The 24,045-nt window shown below is 44.3% G+C and overlaps 1 protein-coding gene across 6 annotated transcripts in view; it reads left to right on the top strand.

The window, feature by feature from the left end:
- The first annotated feature begins 22,113 nt into the window (after positions 1 to 22,113).
- Positions 22,114 to 24,045, top strand: part of CDC42SE2 (CDC42 small effector 2) — a 104,661-nt gene continuing 102,729 nt past the window's right edge. For 2 of the 6 annotated variants that reach the window (XM_083464680.1, XM_083464678.1), the window contains exon 1: positions 22,199 to 22,758. The gene's annotated coding sequence lies outside the window, so the exon portion shown is untranslated. Of the gene's footprint in view, positions 23,027 to 24,045 lie in introns of all 6 variants that reach the window. The other 4 variants (XM_083464682.1, XR_014516835.1, XM_083464681.1 and 1 more) reach the window with 4 other exon arrangements.

Raw genomic sequence — 24,045 nt, 5'->3', positions numbered from 1 at the left:
TTATTAGTAGTAGTAGTAGTAGTAGTAGTAGTATTCAATCGAATACCTTTATTGGTATCACAGTATAAAACGTTTCGAGTAATTGGAATAATTAAAAAGACAAGGGTGAAGCTATCAAGGGTTATAAGGTCACGCTATGGTTGTGTGCATTTGGATGTTTTGCTATGCCCTGTCTATTTCCTGAAAGGATAGTTCATTGGGAACCCTTTCGGGTAAAATTGTAGCTAAAAAGGAAGCTACTAAAGCAGTAATATCTCTGTCCTAATCTGCCAGGAGAAACCTTATTTGGCTTCTTCTCGGAGTTATGGGCCGAAGATCCAACATTTTGCTCAGCATCAGTTGGCGAGGTCTGCTGTGTAAAGGGCACTCTAAGAGAATGTGGTCCATTATTATTATTTATTAAATTTGCATACCGCCCTATACCCATAGAGCTCCGGGCAGTTGACAACCTAAAACCACAATATAAAAAAACAGAAAAGACATAATAAAACAACTCGATAATCTTGGGTAGAATAGTGCACCAGGTATATTTTTAAGGGTAGTTCTAAGGTATGCACAGATGGGTTTGACCCCGGATTGATTAACGTAGGGCACAGTGGTACAATAATCAAGTTAAAAATGAAAATAAAATAGTATTGCCGTTGGCTCTCTATCATTTGCTGTGCTATTGCTACCTTGCTCAGCATACATTAACAGATTCTGGAGGAGGTCAGTTTTAATCCACCGATGGATGACAACAAGAAAAGCCTTGGCTTGGTCCTGTTTCTCTCATTGGCTTTCAGATCCCTTGCTCAGTGTGGCATGTCTGAAATTAAAATGAGCCAAGCTCTGTGTGTGCTGCTGATCTCTTTGTGGCTTCCTCAATGTGAGTAACCATCTCAGGCTAACTGTGACTGTGAGAATCAGCAATGCATCTAGGCTGTCCCCAAACCCCAATGCTCACCAGGCAAACACCACATCACATACGTCTTTGTGTACAACTTATCTAGCCAACGTGCTTCATCTGTAGCTGGTTGAGGCTGATGGAAGTCAAAATCCAAAAACACCTGGAAGGAACCATCTTGGTTATCCCTCCTAGCAGCACCCTGCAAAATTCCTCAGATAACTCTGTTTGCTGCTGTGGTCCATACTTCCTCATTTCCCCAGCAAAGTCACCTAGAGATCTGAAACCATCGTTCTTGTTTTGTTTTCCTTCCTTACCTCTAAGATGGGTTTTTCTGAGATCCTCCAGACCATCTCCCATCATCCTTGACTGAGGAAGATGGAAGCTGAAGTCCAACAACATCTGGAGGGATGCAAGTCCCCCATCTCTGCTCTCAGTTCACAGCAGTAAATTAAAATATCTAAGCGGCCATGTCGAAGCATGTCTATTGGCATTATGAAAAAATATTGCTTGGTAGCCCCTCTATGTGGGCATCGTTGCCTCATTTTTTTTAACATGCTCATTAAAGTTGCGCCCACACATTCTACTTGCATCGAGGGATTTTTCTTTGCAGTATTGATTATGACTCATTTTTGCAAAGATGAGAGCTCTGAATACAGCTTTCATGTACCCAGGAAAGGCTCCTCGCCGGGTGTGTGGGTGAGTATTTCATGTAAAGTTGTAATTTTTTAAGTGTGTGTTTTCACAGACTTTGTTATTAAGAGATTGAGGGCTTTGCTACAATACAGCCGCTGATGTAGGCAGAGTCGGCAGGCTGATTCCTGCAGGATGCTATGAAGACAAAGGCAGTTGGGGGTACTAACAGGCAGGCTTGGTAGTGCAGGATCCACAGGTCTTTGCCCCTGTGTCAGCAGGGGCGTAGCTATTCAAGGCTACCAAACATATTGCTCCCAAAAAAAGAGAAGAAGAAGTTGCAGCTTAGGATCAGATTTGCTTATTCTGGTGAATATCTGCAAATAACAATAGTTTAAATGGAAATGCAATGCAGCCTATGAACAAAATCTGGGACATGTCTCTTTGAGAATGTTATCTTATGACAACCAGTTGATAAGAGGAATTTCTTAAGAGTTTGGTCCTATTTAGACTCCTTTTCCAATCTCCTTTTCCAAGTTATTTTGAACATCCATTTCAATTCATTGTATATCATTTCCCAGTAAGCTTTAACCTTACTACAAGACCACCACGTACGATAAAAAGAACCTTCTTTCTCTTTACATTTCCAATACTTGTTAGATGTATATACCGTATTTTTTGCTCTAAAAGACTCACTTTTTCCCTCCTAAAAAGTAAGGGGAAATGTCTGTGCATCTTAAGGAGCGAATGCAGGCTGCGCCGCTATCCCAAAAGCCAGAACAGCAAGAGGGATCGCTGCTTTCACTGCGCAGCGATCCCTCTTGTTGTTCTGGCTTCTGAGATTCAGAATATTTTTTTTCTTGTTTTCCTCCTCCAAAACCTAGGTGCGTCTTGTGGTCTGGTGCGTCTTATAGAGCCGGTTTACTCAGTATTAGATACCAACGATATATCATTTTCATATAATTTCCTCTTAAACCATAAGGTAAAGGGACTCCTGACCATTAGGTCCAGTGGTGACCAACTCTGGACCACGCTCATCTCGCTTTATTGGCCGAGGTAGCCAGCGTACAGCTTCCGGGTCATGTGGCCAGCATTACTAAGCTGCTTCTGGCAAACCAGAGCAGTGCACAGAAACACCATTTACCTTCCCGCTGGAGCAGTACCTATTTATCTACTTGCACTTTGACGTGCTTTCGAACTGCTAAGTTGGCAGGAGCAGGGACCGAGCAGTGGGAGCTCACCCCTTCGCGGGGATTCGAACCACCGACCTTCTGATCGGCAAGTCCTAAACCATAATATGCTGTAAATTTTATATCCATATCCATTTATGGATGTATCCCCAGATATGGAGATGGAATATGGAGATGGACCAATGTTCTGACTCCATACAAGGCAGCTTCCTCTGTTCCCATCAGCTGCCCTTGGTTTGTAAGCAACAAACCCACCCTATGGCTTCACAGTGGGAGACAGGAGCTCAGTCTTTTAAAGCTGCAGGCTACAAGCAACATCTGATGCTGGAGAGAAAGGTTTACGCTCTCACCGGAGTTATTTGATCAATGGGATAACAAAACAGGAAGTGGTTGTAAATCGCCCTCCCTGTGATCCTTGGGTGAAATTTAATAAATAATAAGAATTGTATAGCTTGCCCAAAGGATTGAACAGTAACTCACAAGAAGGAGAAGGAGGAGAAGATGAGTTTGGATTTGATATCCCGCTTTATCACTACCCTAAAGGTAAAGGGACCCCTGACCATTAGGTCCAGTTGTGACCGACTCTGGGGTTGCAGCGCTCATCTTGCTTTATTTGCCAAGGAAGCCAGCGTACAGCTTCCCGGTCATGTGGCCAGCATGACTAAGCTGCTTCTGGCGAACCAGAGCAGCGCACGGAAACGCCGTTTACCTTCCTGCCACTATTTATCTACTTGCACTTTGATGTGCTTTTGAACTGCTAGGTTGGCAGGAGCAGAGACCAAGCAATGGGAGCTCACCCCGTCACTGGAGTTCGAACCCCCGACCTTCTGATTGGCAAGTCCTAGGCTCTGTGGTTTAACCCACAGCGCCACCCGCGTTCCTTTTCCCCCCATTACCCTAAGGAGTCTCAAAGTGGCTAACATTCTCCTTTCCCTTCCTCCCCCACAACAAACACTCTGTGAAGTGAGTGAGGCTGAGAGACTTCAGAGAAGTGTGACTGGCCCAAGGTCACCCAGCAGCTGCATGTAGAGGAGCGGGGAATTGAACCCGGTTCACCAGATTGCGAGACTCTTAACCACTACCCCAAACTGGCTCATTCCAAGAGCTTATGCCAAGACCCAACATTAAGAATGGATTTTCATGTTACAGCAACAAAGGATTTCCCCAGAGGAATGCCACAATTAATATTCACTCTTCAGTGTAATGATATAGAATAGTGAATATGCTTTAGTCCTATGATACAAATGTTGGAAAGCTTTAGGCATGTATGTGATTAGCTGATTAGCTCCGACTCCTCCAAGCCAAGGTTGCTCAGTCAGCAACTGGCACAAATGATTAGCCACCGTGTTTCCGGATATGGGTTTATTTCCCCTAAGGCGGCCCTGAATGCATTCATATGATCAAACCTTACGACTGTAACATTAAAATTTGCTTTGTTAGCCTTTTATTTAACTATTTCAGATTATATGTGGTGGAGAAGGTATTTTTACATAATAAACGTTTCTGGCAAATGGCAAGATGTGAAGCATAGCTTATTCTTTTGACTCTCGACTTGTCTGACTTGCTCAACAGAGGCTCTGACATGGATTTATTTATTTGCTTCTTTCTTTCTTTCCCAGGAAGTGTCAGTCCTAGACTTAGACATTATATGGGGAACATGCCACCGCTATTTCCCTCTTGCACAGGGTTGGTTGGCATCTGTAGGGGAGAATCAGTGGGACAGAGTGTATAAACCCTCTCCTCGTAGTTTGACATTTCTTTTCCATTGAAATGAAAGTAAGTTATGTAAATAGTTACATGAGTTGAGTGAGTTGCAAAACCTATGTTGAAGAGCAGACAGTGAAACGAATAATATAGTACTCAGGGGAAACCAAACTGCAGCAGAATGGAAACAGGGCTGGTTGTGGTGAATACAGGTCAGAACAGAAATCAGTGCTGCCTTACACCCCTATTTGTAAGCTGCTGCCTCCTTCACCTGCATTCCCTATTATCTCAGCAAATGTTGTCTTAAGGCTACATTTGTCATGTTAACATCCAAGTACAGTGGTACCTTGGGTTACAGACGCTTCAGGTTACAGATGCTTCAGGTTACAGACACTTCATGTTACAGACTCCGCTAACCTAGAAATAGTACCTTGGTTTAAGAACTTTGCTTCAAGATGAGAACAGAAAGTTCTTAATCCGAGGTACCACTGTAGTGGCCTCCTTCAGTGTCAGACTACAGTGGTACTTCGAGTTACAAACACCTCGGGTTACAAACACTTCAGGTTACCAGAAATAGTACCTCGGGTTAAGAACTTTAACCTCAGGATGAGAACAGAAATCACACAGTGGTGGCACGGTGACAGCAGGAGGCCCCATTAGCTAAAGTGGTACCTCAGGTTAAGAACAATTTCAGGTTAAGAACGGACCTCCGGAACAAATTAAGTTCGTAACCAAAGGTACCACTGTACTTCTCTGTCTCTGTCTGTCTATCTGTCTCTATCTATCATCTATCTATCTATCATCTATCTTTCACAGTTCTACAGCAACAGCAATATTGTTTATGGGCAGAGGCACCAAGATCCATGCAACATTGGGCAGGGGCTTGTCGTGTGCACATGATGTCACATGTGTTTTTCCTTTCAGAAGTGTGACGAAATCAAAAGCTGGAAAAATAGGTTTGACGTTAGATTTGTGGTCCACCAGGCATATGAAACCTTTGGCCCTCCATATCTTGCTGAACTACAGCTCCCATAATCCCTGGCCATTGGTCCTGTTTGCTGGGGTTGATGGGAGTTGTAGTTCAGCAACCCTTGAAGGGCCTAAGGTTCCCCACACCTGCTGAATGGAAATGTGTAAGCTGGTGTAAGGTTGATAGTAGAAGAAATAGTCTTTCTTACTAGCCGTGTCCACCCAGTATAAATATATGTTTTGAAATAATAATAATAGCCTTGGCAATTTTCTTCACAATCTCCTGCTAAAAACTGCATTGAACAGGAGGTGCAGTCCACATCCATCCCATGACATAATGTCACCTATTGTTCCTATTTAGTGCTCTGAGTCCTTAACTCCTTAAAGTAGAGCATAATTTCCTGTGATTGTTCTGGCCCAAAGTCCTGCACTTTCATCCATTATCCTAGCCCTCCCTCCTTTGCTGCTTTTTAATTTATTTCTTGTGCTGTATTGCAAAAGTGGCCCATTCACCAAGACACCCGTTAGTTTCTTCAGCTAATTTTTGTTCCTTTTTTCAAGCCAGGAGTGGGGAACTTGTGGTTGTCCAGATGCAGACTTCTATCAGGCCCAGTGAGCATGGTCAATGGTTGGAGATAATGGCAGTCATAGTCTCCATTCATGCTCCAGCCATATTTGGAGGGTCACAGTCTCCATTCATGCTTTAAGCAGAAGCCAAACTAGGCTACATCACCATCCTGCGAACTATCTACTTCACAGACCCATTTTGGCCCCGCCCCATTTGGGAGACACTTTTTGTCGTTGTTGGCATATTAGATTTCGTTTGTTGGGACAGATCTGTAATTGCATAAATTCCATTTTCAATAAAGGAAGCATTTTTTAATAGGAAACACAAGAAGCTTACTACTGGAACAATGAGAGACAAAATGGCTGGACACAACTAGATGGGACCTGGGAGACCCATGATCAAAATTTTCAAATATATATATATCAATATATCATCCAAAACTGCTTTGAAGTCCGTATCGTGATATCGTTTTCATAATTTTGGACCTGGAAATATATTATGATATGTGTGTGTACTATGCAAAAATCCCAATGTGTGGGAAACCGTGAAGCCAGTCAATACCTCCACATAGCTCCATCCTTATTTCAGACATTGTGATCTATTGGTATATTGTGATGTTTAGCTGGTGATATATTGTGATGCTGAAAACCAGATATCGCCCAGCCTTAGTTACAAATAGACCTTAAGTAGGTTAGGATTTTATTTATTGGTGGCAGGGAGACTTATTTATTTATTTATTGGTGGCAGGGAGACTTAACCATTTTTTCTGATTTGAATCACTCCCCTTATCCTCAGGTTGCTCTTTCTCACTTGGAAGAAGATATACAGGTTGGTGTCGTGTATGATCAAGTATATGCAGTATAAAAAAATTGTTACACACCACCCCCAATCAGTGCAAAATTCGCAGGGTTCCAGGTGCTTACCCAGGGTTCAGTTTCCTTGGAATGAGGGATAGTGGAGACACTGGTTTCTTTATGATATATGGTTTATTTACACATATATGGCCCGAGTTTACAACAGAGGGGCTCACAGCATTAACACCCCATGAGGGTCTTGCTTCTCCCATAACCACAGCCTTGGATTCCAGCAGAAATCAGGCATTGCCCTGTCTCACAGGCTTCAGCCTGCAACCTTGCTTCCAACTTCTAATTTATACACACCTCAGCTTTCAACGAGGGACACGGGTGGCACTGTGGGTTAAACCACAGAGCTAGGACTTGCCGATCAGAAGGTCGGTGGTTTGAATCCCCGTGACGGGGTGAGCGCCAGTTGCTCGGTCCCTGCTCCTGCCAACCTAACAGTTCAAAAGCACGTCAAAGTGCAAGTAGATAAATAGGTACCGGTGGGAACGTAAACGGCGTTTCCGTGCACTGCTCTGGTTCGCCAGAAGCGGCTTAGTTATGCTGGTCACATGACCCAGAAGCTGTACCCTGGCTCCCTCGGTCAATAAAGCAAGATGAGCGCTGCAACCCCAGAGTTTGCCACGATTGGACCTAATGGTCAGGGGTCTCTTTACCTTTACAGCTTTCAACTCTGACCTTAGTCTTCTAACTACTAGCAAGTTGAAGGATGGGAGCCTGTCCATTAGTCGTCTGTCACAGAGCCACTTCCTTTCCTACCCTAATGGCCCATACTTAGAGGGACATTACTTCATCAGGAAGCTAGCCTGGCTATTCCAGGAACTAAATCCATGGAATTAGAATCCAAACTCCTAACAGTATGCTTAAGTGCTTTCTTTTATTAAAACAGGTTCGCGTGTTCTGTGGCAAACTTACCGTCCGAAATCCTTCTTGCGATTAAACTCACCCATGAAAATAGCAGGCAAACAAACTTTGTGCTGGTCCTATTATGGCAGTCGTATGCTTCTGTTGCAACGAAGAGGAGATGTGCCTCAGTTGTTGATCAGTTGCACATGATAGCCGAAAGCGGTCCATGTTTATTCCAAGTGGATGCTTAATTTCCTTTCAAAGCCCTCTCTTCCACGGTTTGGGAAGTGGGAGAGCCCCGGGGTCATTGGACAAGAAGGATGAAACAATTGACTTGTTGCCATCGCTTCGGGGAAACTTGGAGACACAAACTATTCTCGGTCATTGCATAAGCAAGCAAGACTCTCTATTGGGGTAGCTAATGTGGTGTTCAGGGCCATAGCTGGGGGGGGTGAGGTGGGCCCCCGCCAGGGGCGCAGGTGTTTTTTTGGGGGGGTACAAAATCGGCTAAAAATATGTCCATAAATATAAATATTGATTGTTGCCTCATAAGAAATGGTATTTAATAGAGGGTGAATTGAAGGGGGGGGGGGGTTGGAGGAGAGGCAGAAAGAAGAGCTAATTTGTCTGTGGCTAGGGGGCGCAATCTGAATGCTTCTGCCAGGAGCGCAGGATCACCTAGCTACAGCTCTGGTAGTGTTCTCCAGATTGATTTTTTTTTTAATGTCATAACATTTTAATTGTAATTAGAGATTAGTTTTCATTCACATTAACAGTCTGTAGGCTTTTGAAAGTGGTAACTGGCACATATGGGACCAGTGTATACACAGTTTATTAGGCGAATCCTCATCTTCATTGCGTTTTCTGGATAAACGCATATGGATATGGTAAGGAACATTTCTTATTCCTTTTGCCCAGACAGCCTTGTTCAAGCTGGTGTCAATACGTACATCAGGAGCCCCCCATCTCATTCATTGCAAATTTACAAATCTCCCTGAGAGCACGAAGAGCCCATTTCTTGAAGCCCACGCCATGAATCCGTTTGTGAGGGTTTGTAGTATATTCCCGAGTAACCACCTCATTGATGGCTGATCATCCAGATGTTGATGAATCTGCTCCCATTTGGCCTGCAATTGTTCAATACCACCACCCCACAAAAGGTGGGGTTCTCCGTTTTGTATTGTCCTCTTCAATTAAGGCCAAGGGTTGCTTCACGTGACTACTCCAGCATACAACATTTATGGGGGAAGTCTTGCCTGTCCTTGCTTCTAACTGCATCAGACTGGCAAGATTCTTTGCTTGGAAACCAGCCCTCTCTAACCTGATGCCCTCTAGATGCCTTGGTCTCTTCCTCCTCCCATTACCTGGTCCAAAAAATCTAGAAGCCAGCAGACTGGGAAGGGTATGTGCAGGGCCGGATTTAGGTTTTATGAGGCCCTAAGCTACTGAACGTAATGGGGCCCTTTATATGTCCAGCTGTCCTTTGTCAACAACAAATTGTCGCTGTTTTTTGTGTTGAATATATGCTATATGGTAATTTATGGACCTAACAGGTATCTAACGCCATAATGGGATCCAAATAAATAACTTATGTATTACATGAAATCAATCAGTAGGCATAAGACTCATACCCTTAGCCTATGCTGCCTGATCACCAGTCTACAAGCACTCTTTAATATTAGATAACAGGTACAACAGCTTGGCCTACATTCAATTGTGCTGCACTGCAGTCTGCAGCTGCATGCTACATATTGCCATGCAAACAGTCCATGCAGAATGTAAAAGGTAAAGGGACCCCTGACCATTAGGTCCAGTCGTGGCCGACTCTGGGGTTGTGGCGCTCATCTCGCTGTATTGGCCGAGTGAGCCGGCATACAGCTTCCGGGTCATGTGGCCAGCATGACTAAGCCGCTTCTGGCAAACCAGAGCAGTGCATGGAAATGCCGTTTACCTTCCCACCAGAGCGGTACCTATTTATCTACTTGCACTTTGATGTGCTTTCGAACTGCTAGGTGGCAGGAGCAGGAACCGAGCAATGGGAACTCACCCCATCATGGGGATTCGAACTGCTGACCTTATGATCGGCAAGTCCTAGGCTCTGTGGTTTAACCCACAGCACCACCCGCGTCTCCCATGCAGAATGTAGACACCCTATATATAGAAATGAGCAAACCAGTGATATTTTAGGGAGCAGGCTAGCAGGTGGGGCCCATTACTTCCCTCATAGGATCCCACACAACACAAAACACTGTTGCTGTATGTAGGTTTTATTTTATTTGTTTTTTATCTTATATTTTGGAAGTGTCCATCACATTGTTGTTTTTCCTTTAATTTTTTTGGGGCCCCCAAGAGAGTGGGGCCCTAAGCTATAGCTTGTTTAGCTTATACGTAAGTCTGGCACTGAGCATGGATCACTTGCATTTGCAAGTTTCGGTTTTGTGTTTGCAGCCAGAGCAAATTCCAATATTAGCAGATGGGGGAGGAAGGCAAATATCCCAGTTGTTCCAATGCCAGAGAGGTGGGCGTTGAATCTGAAATGGCACTCCCAAAGGGTGCATGAAATATGGGCCAGTTAGAGGGAGGAATCTCTAATAACACACCTGATATGAACTCCCCATCTGTCTATGTAGTCCTGTTCAGTTCAAGCATTCTATTGAAAGAACAATCCCCTTTTCACTCCATACTCATTACCTTTGATGTCTCTGACATTTTTGGACATATTTTATGCTGTGTGAGCATGACTGTACCTTAAAAAGAGGCACCACTTTTGCTGTTAAAAAAGAAAACTATTTGTCAGCTGTCTCCCTGCACACCTGACTGCCAGCTGCAGGTAAGCACTAGCAAGAAACAGGAAGGATGTAGCACAGTTGCTTCTTCCTCCTTGTCAGTCTCCTTGTCAAGATAAGGGTGTCTAGGATTCTGCAATTTATTTTCTCCTTGGGCAAAGGAGGCCTGAAATGAAAGCAGGCTTTTGGAATGCACAGCCTTCAACCACCAGCAGCTTGTGGCCTTATAAAGACGGCGATCTCGCTAACACCCTCTTAGTTATTTCTCTCTCGATAGCAATACTGGCTGTAAATCAAGTCTATACCAGGATTTGCAGCTTGCTCGCTGATACAATAAAGGGAGTGCAGTAAAAACAAAAGTGAATTTTCAAAATTAAATTTGCAGCCATGCTCACATAACCTGGAAGCTGTGGGAGTTACAGTCATTTATTTCATATTCTATATGTAGCTAATTAAAAACTCTTCCCCCCCCCAACATTTCTTTTTTACCATATACACCCCAAACCCAGTTTTGTGAAAGGCTTCAGTCCTAAACCACTTAGGTGGACGCAAATAAGCATCAAAGTTGGTTAGAACGTGGTGTTGATAACGCCAAGGTTGAAAGTTCGATCCCTGTATAGGACAGCTGCATATTCCTACATTGGTTAGACTAGATGATCCTCAGTGTTCCTTCCAACTCTACAATTCTATGATCTAAAACAGGGGTAGGCAACCTAAGGCCCGGTGGCCGGATGCGGCCCAATCACCTTCTCAATCCGGCCCCTGGACGGTCCGGGAATCAGCATGTTTTTACATGAGTAGAATGTGTGCTTTTATTTAAAATGCTTCTCGGGGTTATTTGTGGGGCATAAGAATTCGTCCATTCCCCCCCCCAATAAATATAGTCCAGTCCACTGTCCCTCAGGCCCACCACATGGTCTGAGGGACGGTGGACCAGTTCATGGTTTAAAAAGGTTGCTGACCCCTGATTTAAAATAAAAGTGTGTCAGGCTGCAATTCTATACACACTTATCTGGGAGTAACTGAAATCCATACAACCTTCTTCTTCGATGATAATTTTTATTCGTTTTCAATTACAACGATCCAATAAAAGCCTCATTATAGCAATGCCAAATTTGAATACAATTAATAATACCAATCGCTGAGATGCCAAATTATTCAATTTAGGTGGGGCCCCCATGTGCTAGAATTGATGGCTTGATGATTTACTTTATTTCTGCATTCCAAAATCTTATAAATTTCAATTACACTCCAGTCAAAATAACAATCCCTTATATTGCAACTGCAGTTTTAATGACTTCCATTCGTATTGACACATTAAATGATTCTACGGGTGAAGTATTCAAACTATATCCTTGTTCCTCCTGTGTGAGGCAATTATTCTGTCCATAATACTTCTGATGCACCTAGGATTGCAGCTCTCAATCAGAATATAGCATCCCAATTACTCAAAAAATGGAAGCAAAGATGCTTTCAACAGAACTTTCTTTTAAGGGCAGAACTGCACTCATTCTCAAAGTCAACTTTGCATAGTAATGGTTGGGAAGCATTTGCATGTAGGAAGCAGTGGGGAGAAGGGGATGTTTTAACTTCCTCCCTGCGTGCTACTTTCCCCTTCCATCTTCCACAAACTTTCCCCTGGTTACATTTCTTTGCTTGACCAGAAAATAAATGCTAGCATTTGCTGGTTGGAAAGGAAGAGTTACAGAAGAAAAGCAACTAATGCAAAAAATTACTCTCTCACACTTCCCTCCTACAAATTCAAGGGAAGCTCTGTGGTAGAATGTCGCCCTTGCATGCAGATGTTTCAAGGTCCATTCCCCAGCATCTCAAGGTAGGCTAGGAATGCCCCCCATCTGAAACCAGAGAGACACAGCCAGCCAGTGTGGTGTTGTTGTTGTTTAGTTGTTTAGTTGTGTCTGACTCTTCGTGACCCCATGGACCAGAGCACGCCAGGCACTCCTGCCTTCCACTGTCTCCCGCAGTTTGGTCAAACTCATGCTGGTAGTTTCGAGAACACTGTCCAACCATCTCGTCCTCTGTCGTCCCCTTCACCTTGTGCCCTCCATCTTTCCCAACATCAGGGCCTTTTCCAGGAAGTTTTCTCTTCTCATGAGGTGGCCAAAGTATTGGAGCCTCAGCTTCACGATCTGTCCTTCCAGTGAGCACTCGGGGCTGATTTCCTTCAGAATGGATTGGTTTGATCTTTTTGCAGTCCATGGGACTCTCAAGAGTCTCCTCCAGCACCATAATTCAAAAGCATCAATTCTTCGACGATTAGCCTTCTTTATGGTCCAGCTCTCACTTCCATACATCACTACTGGGAAAACCATAGCTTTAACTATACGGACCTTTGTTGGCAAGGTGATGTCTCTGCTTTTTAAGATGTTGTCTAGGTTTGTCTATGCTCTTCTTCCAAGAAGCATGCGTCTTTTAATTTTGTGGCTGCTGTCACCATCTGCAGTGATCATGGAGCCCAAGAAAGTAAAATCTCTCACTGCCTCCATTTCTTCCCCTTCTATTTGCCAGGAGGTGATGGGACCAGTGGCCATGATCTTCGTTTTTTTGATGTTGAGCTTCAAACCATATTTTGCGCTCTCCTCTTTCACCCTCATTAAAAGGTAGTGTAGATAATATCAAAACAAGGTGGACCAATGGGCTAACTCAATATAAGGCAGCTTCCTAGCCTTCTCTACCTTGCAACAAGTTGCTTGGCAATACCATGATGTCTACCAAACATGTTGTTCCACCAAAAGGAAGCATGTTGTTTGATACATGGTCTTTGTAGAGTGTTTAGCAACTCTCTACATCAGGCTACCAAACATGCTGTTCAGTTGCAAGCAATTGTGGTTTGACGCACAAGTCTTTCCAAAGTATATGGCAACTTTTTGCATAAGGCTGAATGTAGTTGTTTCGTTCCATCTGACTTAACTGGAAATGTGTGTGTGTATGTGTGTGTCATTATTACATAACTGGAAAGGTTTGCTTGTCTTCCTCTTTCCTTCTCCCATTTTCCATTTGAACAATGTCTTAACAGATAATAAGACAGAAGAAAGCCTAGGGCCTGTTATTTGTTTTTTTTTATTTTAATAAAAATGTCCTTGACTGCACCTAGACAATGAAAGGCACTTTATAAATAAACCATCACTGAAGCACAGAGCATATATGTGATTACAAGATGATTTTCGGGTATTGAGAAAAATATTATTTAAAAGTGAAAATTGTACATTGTTTCAATCAATCCAAAGGTGATTTCCATTTCAGATTGTACTCTTCTTGCTTGAATGTTTAAAACATTTAATAAACTTTAAAGCTGTATTTCCATAGATTCAAACTTGTATGAGAGGCTTCACCTGTGTTGCAGTGACTGGGCTGTGAACACCTGAGGTCCGAGCATCACTGGTAAGCATTGCTTGGGGGAAAGAATATAGAAAGTTCACCCAGACACATTTTCAGGTAATAAGATTGCGCGCTTCCAAAGGCCATACCCTTTTCAGACCAGACAGCATTGCAGTGGCGTAGCGTGGGGGGTACAGGGGGGGGGCCCGGCCGCACCGGGCGCAACATCTGGGGGTTAGGGTTAGGGGCGCAAATCCACGGGTTAGGGGGCGCAAATCCACGGGTTAGGGGGCACAAATTACTTGCCTTGCCCCGGGTGCTGACAACCCACGCTACGCCACTGCAGCATTGGTGTTTTGAAACTGCATTTCTATACAGTGATATATTATTTTAGGGGAGGGGCTACTACTGACTTGTGAATATTGCCGCAAGTTATCAAGTTACACCCTAGAAGGAACTTTGCCCCGTGTCAATGCAGCTGCCGTATAAAATGTGTTTATCGCTTGTTGGCTGAAATGATTCACCGTGTTCTCAACCCAGTGTTCCTGTAAACGAAAGCAATGTATAGTTCAAGCTTTGGACTTGTTAGTTCCCTAAGCAGAAAGAGAGTTTGCAAAGGATGCAGGTTCTGCTATTTTGGAGCAGCTGTAAAAAACAAAAACAAATAGGAGTTCAATTAATCTGGCCTAGAAAAGTGATAGCTGATAGAGAGCCCTGCCTTGCCCCATTGGTTGGATTGTAATGAGGATCTGTTACCTGGGAGGCACTATTAAAGGGGGCGGAGAGAGAGGCAAGCTCTTCCACCTGGGTCCCATGTAAGGAAGAGCTGTTTCCTATATATTTACTCTTGCTTTCTCTTCCATTTTTGCAGGGGCTGCCCTTTGCCTTTCTTGGCAGGAACATCAATGTGTTTGTTTGGTTGGTTGTTGTTGTTTGAAGTTAAGATTTTGCTATCTTGATTTTTTCTAAGTCGTATGGGTGCATTTGAATTTTGCATTTGTGCATTATTCTGCAGGAATCACATTGGGTGCCCTTTTTTAAATTTTTTGACTGAAAGGCACAGATAAACAATAAGATAAATATATTCTAAATATATTCTAAATGTTATTTGTTTTGGAAAGGGCTAATATATCGCCCTCTCATAAAATACCAAACTGGCCTGCAACAATATATTTAAAAAACCCAGTGCAAAACAATGATTAACATGACTGGCAACTCAATGACATTTCAAACTACTGCAAAGGCCTGTGGGTATTTAAAAAAAAACTCTTCAAGATACACCTGAAAGGTAAGATACGCCCATGCCGTGCACACATGTGAATCTGCCACTTCAGTCTCTGGCATGGCCACTGAATTTTCTGATACCATCTCCCTCTGAGCCTTCGCAGCAATGTAACACCCCTGCTGCTACAAATAAGGAAAGGTGTTTCCCACGACCGCCACATGCCATCTGTTGAACATCCAGAATATATTGTTTCAACTTATAGCCAAAGCATTGTGGGTACATATGCAATATGGCAGCCTGACGCACCATTTGCCTTGAGTGATACTGATATTGCTCATAAAGCACATCAACAGTTATTTTCCAATATATGCACGGCCGGATTTAGGTTTGATGAGGCCCTAAACTACTGAAGGTAATGGGGCCCTTTCTATGTCCAGCTGTCCTTTGTCAACAACAAATTGTTGCTGTTTTTTTGTGTTGAATATATGCTATGTGGTAATTTATGGACCTAATAGATATCTAAAGCCATTTGCACATGCAGAATGTGGGCACCCAATATATAGTAATGAGCAAACCAGTGATATTTTAGGGAGCAGGCTAGCAGGTGGGGCCCATTACTTCCATCATAGGATCCCACACAACACAAAACACTGTTGCTGTATGTAGGTTTTATTTTATTTGTTTTTTATCTTATATTTTGTAAATGTACATCCATTTTTTTTCCTTTAAAAAAATTTGGGGGCCCCCAAGAGAGTGGGGCCCTAAACTATAGCTTGTTTAGTTTATACGTAAATCTGGCACTGCATATATGTCTCTGTCTCCTTTTTTTAATTTTGTTTGTTCAGAAGGGAAACCATCACATTTGGTAACTGGGGGGAAAGTATCAAAATTAGCCAGAAAATTGGCTGCAAGTCAAAAATGTCAACAATGCCTGAGTCACCATAAATTGTCAACGCAACTGGCAGTCCAATAATTAAGGAATGGGGTAACAGATTGCCTTCGCCAGGGCCAAAATATATTTCCCAGCCGGCTTGCAGTGCCACATATCCATTAGGTAAATTTAGTTTTGTTTGCGGGTCTATAAATTAAATACTGTATCTAGTTGAATCAGGTGGATAAAATACAGCTCCAAGGGTGAACGGAAGAATGGAGAAAGCCAGTCCTGTGTAAGGGTTGGAGTGTAGGGCTGGACAGGGGCTCAAATTTTGCTGGCCATAAAGCTCTCTGGGTGAACTTGGGCCAATCTCTCACCTTCCTCCTTACCTGCTTACCCAGGGGTAAGCCCCACTGAAGATAATGGGATTTAGTTTTAAGTAGATGTGCACAAGTTTGTGCTGCCAGATACACTTTATTTACCATCCCCTGTGAAAACTATCCACGTATCAGAAAGTGCTGGTCTCTGGATCAAACAGGTTGTTAAGCTTACAGTGGTACCTTGGTTCTCAAACTTAATCCAATCCGGAAGTCCGTTCCAAAAGCAAAGCGTTCCAAAACCAAGGTGTGGACTATGCGGGGGACTAAAATCTGCTGCACAACAGTAAAAACGGAAGCTCAGAAGCACTTTCTGCTTCCAGGACAAAGTTCAAAAACCGGAACACCTAGTTCCAGGTTTGCAGAGTTTGGGTTCCGAGTTGTTCGGGAACTAAGCTGCTCGAAAACTGAGGTACCACTGTACTAAGGCAAATTTATACAGATAGTAAAATCAGATGAAAGATTGGTTAAACATTTACCATGCTTTATTAAAGTGGATTGTCCATTTTGTTTGTATATAATGGGTGTTAACAGGCAATCCCCCCCCCCCCAATTTCCCCAAAATATTAATCACTGTTGATTCTATACTATACTATACTGATTTTTTAAATATTTTTGTCTGTTAGTAATAGTCAATGACACCTAAGAAGTGGACGCAAAGATCTTAGTTTATTCCCACCAGGGATTTGAGAATGTCTTGGGCTACAGAGGCAAAAGGTTGTGAAAATATACCCAGGAACATTGCATTATAAAACTAGGATTGGGTTTTCATTTGAGTAGATGCCGGAAGTATTATAAATACGTTAAACATCAACCAACTTGATGGCTGTTTCTTATCTTCGAGGCTTAATTCTGCTTTGGAGGTCAAGAATATCAAACAATTATATATTTTTATATTAATTTACCCAGAATAAGAGGTAATATTTCTAGACCTTAGGAGGAAGGTTTGGGGAAGTTGCATAGGTAAAATACAGATTTCTGTGGAGTCACTAATTTGGCCCCAATTCAAAATAACTTACTGTGCTATACGCAGCATGTCTCTTCAGAAGCAAGTCCCATTATGTTCAGTGAGGTTTACTCAGAGATAAATGTGGCAGTTCCATTGAACTTCAATAGTATGGACTTCTGAGAAGACATAGATAGAACTGCTTTATTATTTATAGTTTTTCTACCCACTTTAAACTACCATTTTCGCATTATTTATTTTATTCTAATAGTTTATGTTTGCAGCAGGGGGAGCAAAATGCATCAGTGATTGTTAGCACAGAGCTAGATGGTTCTGCTATATTATTCATTTTCTCACATTTATATCCCGCATTTTCCTTCTCCCATGAAATCCGGCAGGCATTCATGCAGTTCCCAAGAGGTCTCCTACGCAGTCACTTACCAGATGCAAACTTCCTTTATTTCTGTAAGGTGGTGTGGTTTCATGTGCCTTTAAACCACAATTTGCTGTTTTGGGTGGTAGATGGGAATCCCATTCATAAACAACAAGTGCTTTTCTGTCTCTGGTGCCTGCTCACTGAAATTCTCTGAAACCACTCAAATGATTTGCAACACCAACGAAGTGTCGAGTTTAAAACCCGTGGCAATATTTATTCTGTTGAACTTAATGAAGGTTGCTAATGGAGATTTAACTTTTCAAGGTCTCAAGTCCATCTCTCTACATGATTAGTAGCTTCCTAACTCTTACTTATAAGGGACAAGTGCTGATGCTTGGGGCATGTTCAGCTGATATATCTGCCAAGCAAACTAGTCTCTTTTGCAACATTGTTGAGCGTATGTAAGTTTTTATAAGTTTGAGCTTTGACAAACTGAGTTTACCCCTTGCCACTGAAACAGTCTCTTCTTCTGCAGACTTAATAGTTCTTTCACTTTTCTTGACATCCATTTTTTCCTCTGTGTGTTTTCCAGAAATATTTACAATTTGTGAAACTTCTGCCTAAGAGTTTATATCGTCTGTAGTAGGAGCGCCACATTCAGAGCCAAGAGGTTAGATGAACAAAGGAAGTCCACTACAGAAGGTTCATCTAAGGGCCTTCTCTGTGGTTCTATGCACAATGTCACCCATTGCTGTGTTTTCAAAGTGGGCATGTGAATATTATAGTCAAATGCATTGATTGGTTTGATCTGCAGTCAATTTTCAGGCGCTTCTTCCTTTCTAGCCTTTGCTTTGCTCAATCCACCAACTCCCAGGAAAACTCTCCTTTGACATATTTCTATTTGACCTCCATGTAGCACCTATTTTAACTTACATGGATAGCTATATAGCATTAGTTGCAGGTAGGCAGCCGTGTTGGTCTGCCATAGTCGAAACAAAACAAAACAAATAAATAAAATAAAAAAATAAAAAAATAAAATTCCTTCCAGTAGCACCTTACAGACCAACTAAATAAGTTATTGGTATGAGATTTTGTGTGCATGCACACTTCTTCAGATACCTTATAAATATAGCATTGTATTTGTGGATGTGAAGTCTCAAACACCTTTGCTTTCTTCTTCTTTGGTGATCACTCGTAGCCGAGTAAGATTGTCTTCCATGAACATGGTCTTAACAGTGAGTCTGTAAGTGACTGTGGAGGTCAATTCTGGATCCACATGCCCTTCCACAGTGGGGACCTAGGTTTCCGGGTGGGAGTTTTCACGGTCCTGCCCCCATTACCATTTGCCAATTTGCACGTGACATTTGGGGGGTTTGGGTTTGGGATGGGTTTTTGGAAGACGCCTCTGCGTGAATTTGTATTATGTGTGTAGATCAGTGCACACTGACCAAAGCACAGTCTTTGTAATAAGACACCAACTGGCTGGTCTGTATGGTGGGACAGAATGTTCATAGAATCATAGAATCTTAGAGCTGGAAGTGACCCCGGGGGTCATCTAGTCCAACCCCCTGCAATGCGGCAATCTCTTTTTTTTATTATAAATATTTATTAAGGTTTTTACAATGTTACAAAATGAAAAAGAGAAAAGAAAAAATACAAAAAATAAAAATAGTTAAAAACAATTCAATCTTTTCATCATTTATCTTTCATTTACTTGTTTCCCGGACCTCCTCATACCTCCCCTTTTTGTATTCCAGTTCAATTCATTAGTTCAGCAATTCCTTTCCCTCCTTATTTTATCCTGATCTTTAATCTTGATATATTGTAACCTAAATTTACCTGTTAAGAATCCAATTTTTTTCATATTCTTTTATACCATTACAGCTAGAAACCCCTTAACTTCAATCCAACATCATTCTAACATTCATTAATTTTACAATATTTCTGTAAATAGTCTTTAAATTTCTTCCAATCTTCTTCCACCGACTCTTCTCCCGGGTCCCGGATTCTGCCAGTCATTTCCGCCAATTCCATATAATCCACCAGTTTCATCTGCCATTCTTCCAGAGTGGGTAGATCTTGTGTCTTCCAATACTTTGCAATAAGTATTCTTGCTGCTGTTGTGGCATACATAAAGAAAGTTCTATCCTTCTTTAGCACCAATTGGCCGACTATGCCCAGAAGAAAGGCCTCTGGTTTCTTCAAGAAGGTATATTTAAATACCTTTTTTAATTCATTATAAATCATCTCCCAGAAAGCCTTAATCCTTGGGCACGTCCACCATAGGTGAAAGAATGTACCTTCAGTTTCCTTACATTTCCAACATTTATTATCGGGCAAATGGTAGATTTTTGCAAGCTTGACTGGGGTCATGTACCACCTGTATATCATTTTCATAATATTCTCTCTTAAGGCATTACATGCCGTAAACTTCATAACTGTGGTCCATAACTGTTCCCAGTCAGCCATCATTATGTTATGTCCAACATCTTGTGCCCATTTAATCATAGCAGGTTTCACCGTTTCATCCTTGCAATGCGGCAATCTCAGCTAAAGCCTCCATGACAGATGGCCATCCAACCTCTGCTTAAAAACCTCCAAGGAAGGAGAATCCTTAAAATGTCTTCAGCTCAACTTCTGTGCGAAAAGGAAAAGCTGACTGATTGGTATCCAAATCTCAAATGGGGGCAGGCAGACAGAGGACTAGGGAGATATCCTAGCCAGTGGCGTAGCGTGGGTTGTCAGCACCCGGGGCAATGCAAGTAATTTGCGCCCCCTAACCCGTGGATTTGCGCCCCCTAACCCTAACCCCCAGATGTTGCGCCCAGTGCGGCCGGCCCCCCCTGCACCCCCCACGCTACGCCACTGATCCTAGCATGGCTGAGTGGGGAGCCAGGTTAAAAAAAAAGAAATCTGAAGGAAGGGTAAGTTGCTTGAGGCAGATGGGACAGGGATGTAAGCAGAGAGAGAATTGTGGGGTGGGATGCGAGGGGGGACTATTCTAGCTATCAAGGACCAATGTATGGTATGGAGTGTAGGGCTGGGCAATATATCAATACCGTGGACCCTCCGGATACAAACTTAATTCATTCTGGGGGTCCGTCCACAACCTGAAAAGTCCGTATCCAGAGGCGCCACTTCTGTGCACGCACGCGGCACAATAGAGCGCTTCTGCGCATGCGCGCATGCGCAACCCAGAAATATATACTTCTGGGTTTGCCTCGTTCGCAACCCGAATCCGGAGGGATACATAAGTAGAGGTACAACTGTATATTCCGCCTCGCCTTTGGTTTGGACTCAGTCTGACCCTTATGTCTTCCCTTCCCTTATGGTTTTGATTTATGGGCTACTTTTACAATGAGGCTGCTTTTTAAATTGCATTTTAACCTGTATTTTAAATTGGGTCCCCCAATTATGTTTCCATTGTAATTTTACTGGTGCTAGTCACCCTGAGCCCGGCTTTGGCCGGGGAGGGCAGGGTATAAATAAAATGTATTATTATTATTATTACTATTATTATTATTATTATTATTATTATTATTATTACATCCACAACCACTTTGAAGTCCATATCATAATACCGATTTCATCATTTTTGACCTGGCAATATATCATGAGTCACAATGTGCATGTGTGATGCAAAAACAGAATGTGGGAAAAACCGTGAAGCCACTCAATGCCTCTTCATAGCTCCATCCATTTCCCCCCAGACATCGTGATATATTGGTATATTGAGATGCTGAGCTGGTGATATATCACAACGTCAAAACCTGATATCACCCAGCCCTAATGGAGGGTAGAGGTGAAAGACATGCCAGGGAGGCTGATCAACAGGAGACCTGATGGCGGAAATGTTGCCGGTTGCGGCTTCTGCTATCACTGTGGCATCTTTACCTGACAACCCAGAAGGCACTAAGTAAAGAGAGGACCAGGGCCATACAGGCTGAATTTCATCTATTGATTTAAAGTGATGCAGGTGGTGCTGTGGTCTAAACCACTGAGCCTCTTGGGCTTGCCAGTCAGAAGGCTGGCAGTTCGAATCCCCATGATGGGGTGAGCTCCCGTTGCTCTGTCCCAGCTCCTGCCAACCTAGCAGTTCGGAAGCACACCAGCGCAAGTAGATAAATAGGTACCGCTGCGGCAGGAAGGTAAACGGTGTTTCCGTGCGCTCTGGTTTCCGTCACAGTGTTCTGTTGTGCCAGAAGCGGTTTAGTTATGCTGGCCAGAAAAGGCGAGATGAGCGCCACAACCCCATAGTCGCCTTTGACTGGACCTAACCGTCCGGGGATCCTTTACCTTCACCTATTGATTTAAACTAAAGCATCAGCTTGAGTGATATATCCGAAACGGCAGAGGGTAGGTTGTGACTGGCACCACAAGAAACCAGTTTGGCCCTATCTGAAAGCGCACCCACCCACCCACCCACCCCAGCTGCTACATTGCGTTTCCTGAGAGAACCCTTTCCCCCAAACTACAATTCCCAGAGTCCTTTGGTGTGCGTGTCTGTCTGTGTGTGAGGGGGAAAGGCGAGGTTACGACAAGCATAAAGCCGTTTCAATTTGTGGTGCAGACGCCTCTTGCTGGTCGCTGGACAACACCCCGCCTCTCCCCCCCCCCCCCGTAGCCAGCCAGCCAGCCAGCCGGTCTTCCCCCGTCTTGCCCCTGCTTTGGCGCGCCTCTTCCCCGCCTCGGGTCCCCCCAGGCCGCTCATGCGCGGTTCTCCTCGCAGTCCGCCGAAGCGCCTTCGCAGCCCCTCCGAGACGCGTCTCTCGACCGGCACTCGCTCCGTGTCAGCGGGCTGGGGAGGAGGAGGAGGAGGAGGAAGAGGAGGAGGTCCTACCCATCTACCCTCCCGCTTGCCGGGGCTGGGGGAGAGTGAGCAGGAGCCGCCGCCGCCGCCGCCTCATCCCTCCGCCACCCGGGCTGCTGCTGCTGCTCCGTCTGCGCGGGCTTCGCCCCTCCAGGCAGACCGAGGCCGAGCCGAGGGCGCAAAGCGAAAGGAAGCGAGCGGAGACGGCGACGCCTCCTTTCCCCCGGCCGCCTGCCTCTTCGCCCGCGTCGGCTTCAGCGCAGCTTCCTCTCCGCCATCCCCGGAGCTGCGGGGAGGGGAGCCGAGACCAAACGCGACAGGACGCCGGTGCAGAAAGGGAGCGAGACAAAGGAGGCTGCCGGAGAGGGAGAGGTGAGTGGCGGGCGGAGAGAGCGAGACGCCTTGTTAGGGACGCTTCCCCCCCTTCCTCCCCCGCATTGCTTAGGAGGGTGGTGTCGGAGAGACCAGGTAAGCCCCCCCCCCCGCCTTCCCCTCCCCTCCCCCGCAATCGCATCCCGCCTATCCAGCCTGCAGCGGCGAGAAGGCACTGATGGAGCGGCGCGCTCGGGCTGCGTAAAGGTGGCGGTGGCGCAGGGCAAGGATCGTGGCTGCAAGAATGCGCAGCCCTTGGCGATATAAGGTGCTCTTCTTGGGAAGCTGGGAGAGGGACGGGGGTGGGTGGGGTTTTTTCCCCTTCCACCTTTGCGTCTCCCCAGCGGTGTGGAGTCCGAGGCCTCCCCATACCCTGGCACCCTCGGCTGCAGCCCTATGATCCGTACTGGGGGCTGGGTGGGGGTGAAAGCCTGGGTGTTTTGTTTTTTCTCCTAATCCGTCCTCGGCTCCATGGCGCTGCCCTTTCCTTCCAAGGGAAAGGAGGGGTGCCGAATGGGAAATAACATGGCAAGAAGGTGAGGTCTCAAATACCAAACGCGCACACCCCGACAAGAATTCAGAGGCAATAGGGGGAAGCGTCAGAAAAAAAGGGAAAGCGTTGGCTGGTTTTTGTGTGCTTTCTGGGGATGGAGCTAGCCAGCCATGCTGGCAGGAGCTGGGTAGGTCTCGCGGTGCCATACCAATCGGCACCTCTGCCATTTTCAGGAAATGATACCCTATCGAGTCTTCTTCGTATATGCAGAGGTTGGAAGGAAAATGATGGTTTTCTGTTTTCTCTGAATTCTGCCATTGATGGGCTCAGTAAGTAAAGGGACGAGAGTCTTCGCTCATTCCTCTCCCACTCAAATAGCAGAGCAGAATATGGACAGCATTTATGTGTTGCATTTTCCTTATGGGGTTAAAGCGATAGAAGGTGCACCCACCCTCCCATTTATTTACAATGTCTCAAGATGCCAGGTTCGTTCTTGCAATAATTGCTGCCTGGGAAATCGGGAGCGTGTGATCTTTTAGTAGCCAGCGTGCACTTGACGGAAGTGGACAACATCAACAGTTGCAAATTTTTTAATTGCTGGTTCTGGGTGAAGGCAATAGTCACGAGGGAGAAGGTGGTGTGTACAGGTTGTTCAGCAGCAGTATTTCCTGGACTCAAGGACGAATGGAGGCTTCTTTACTTCTGTAGTTTGTTTGGTGTGTGTTTTTCCTTGGGAGAGAGGGTGTGGTCGTTATGCCTCTGTGATGCAGCACTGCTAAGCATTGCGTGGAAGC

The sequence above is a fragment of the Podarcis liolepis genome, assembly GCF_965112155.1.
Source record: "Podarcis liolepis genome assembly, chromosome: 11".
In the NCBI taxonomy this organism is placed as follows: Eukaryota; Metazoa; Chordata; class Lepidosauria; order Squamata; family Lacertidae; genus Podarcis; species Podarcis liolepis.
This window is presented reverse-complemented; position numbering and strand designations above follow the sequence as displayed.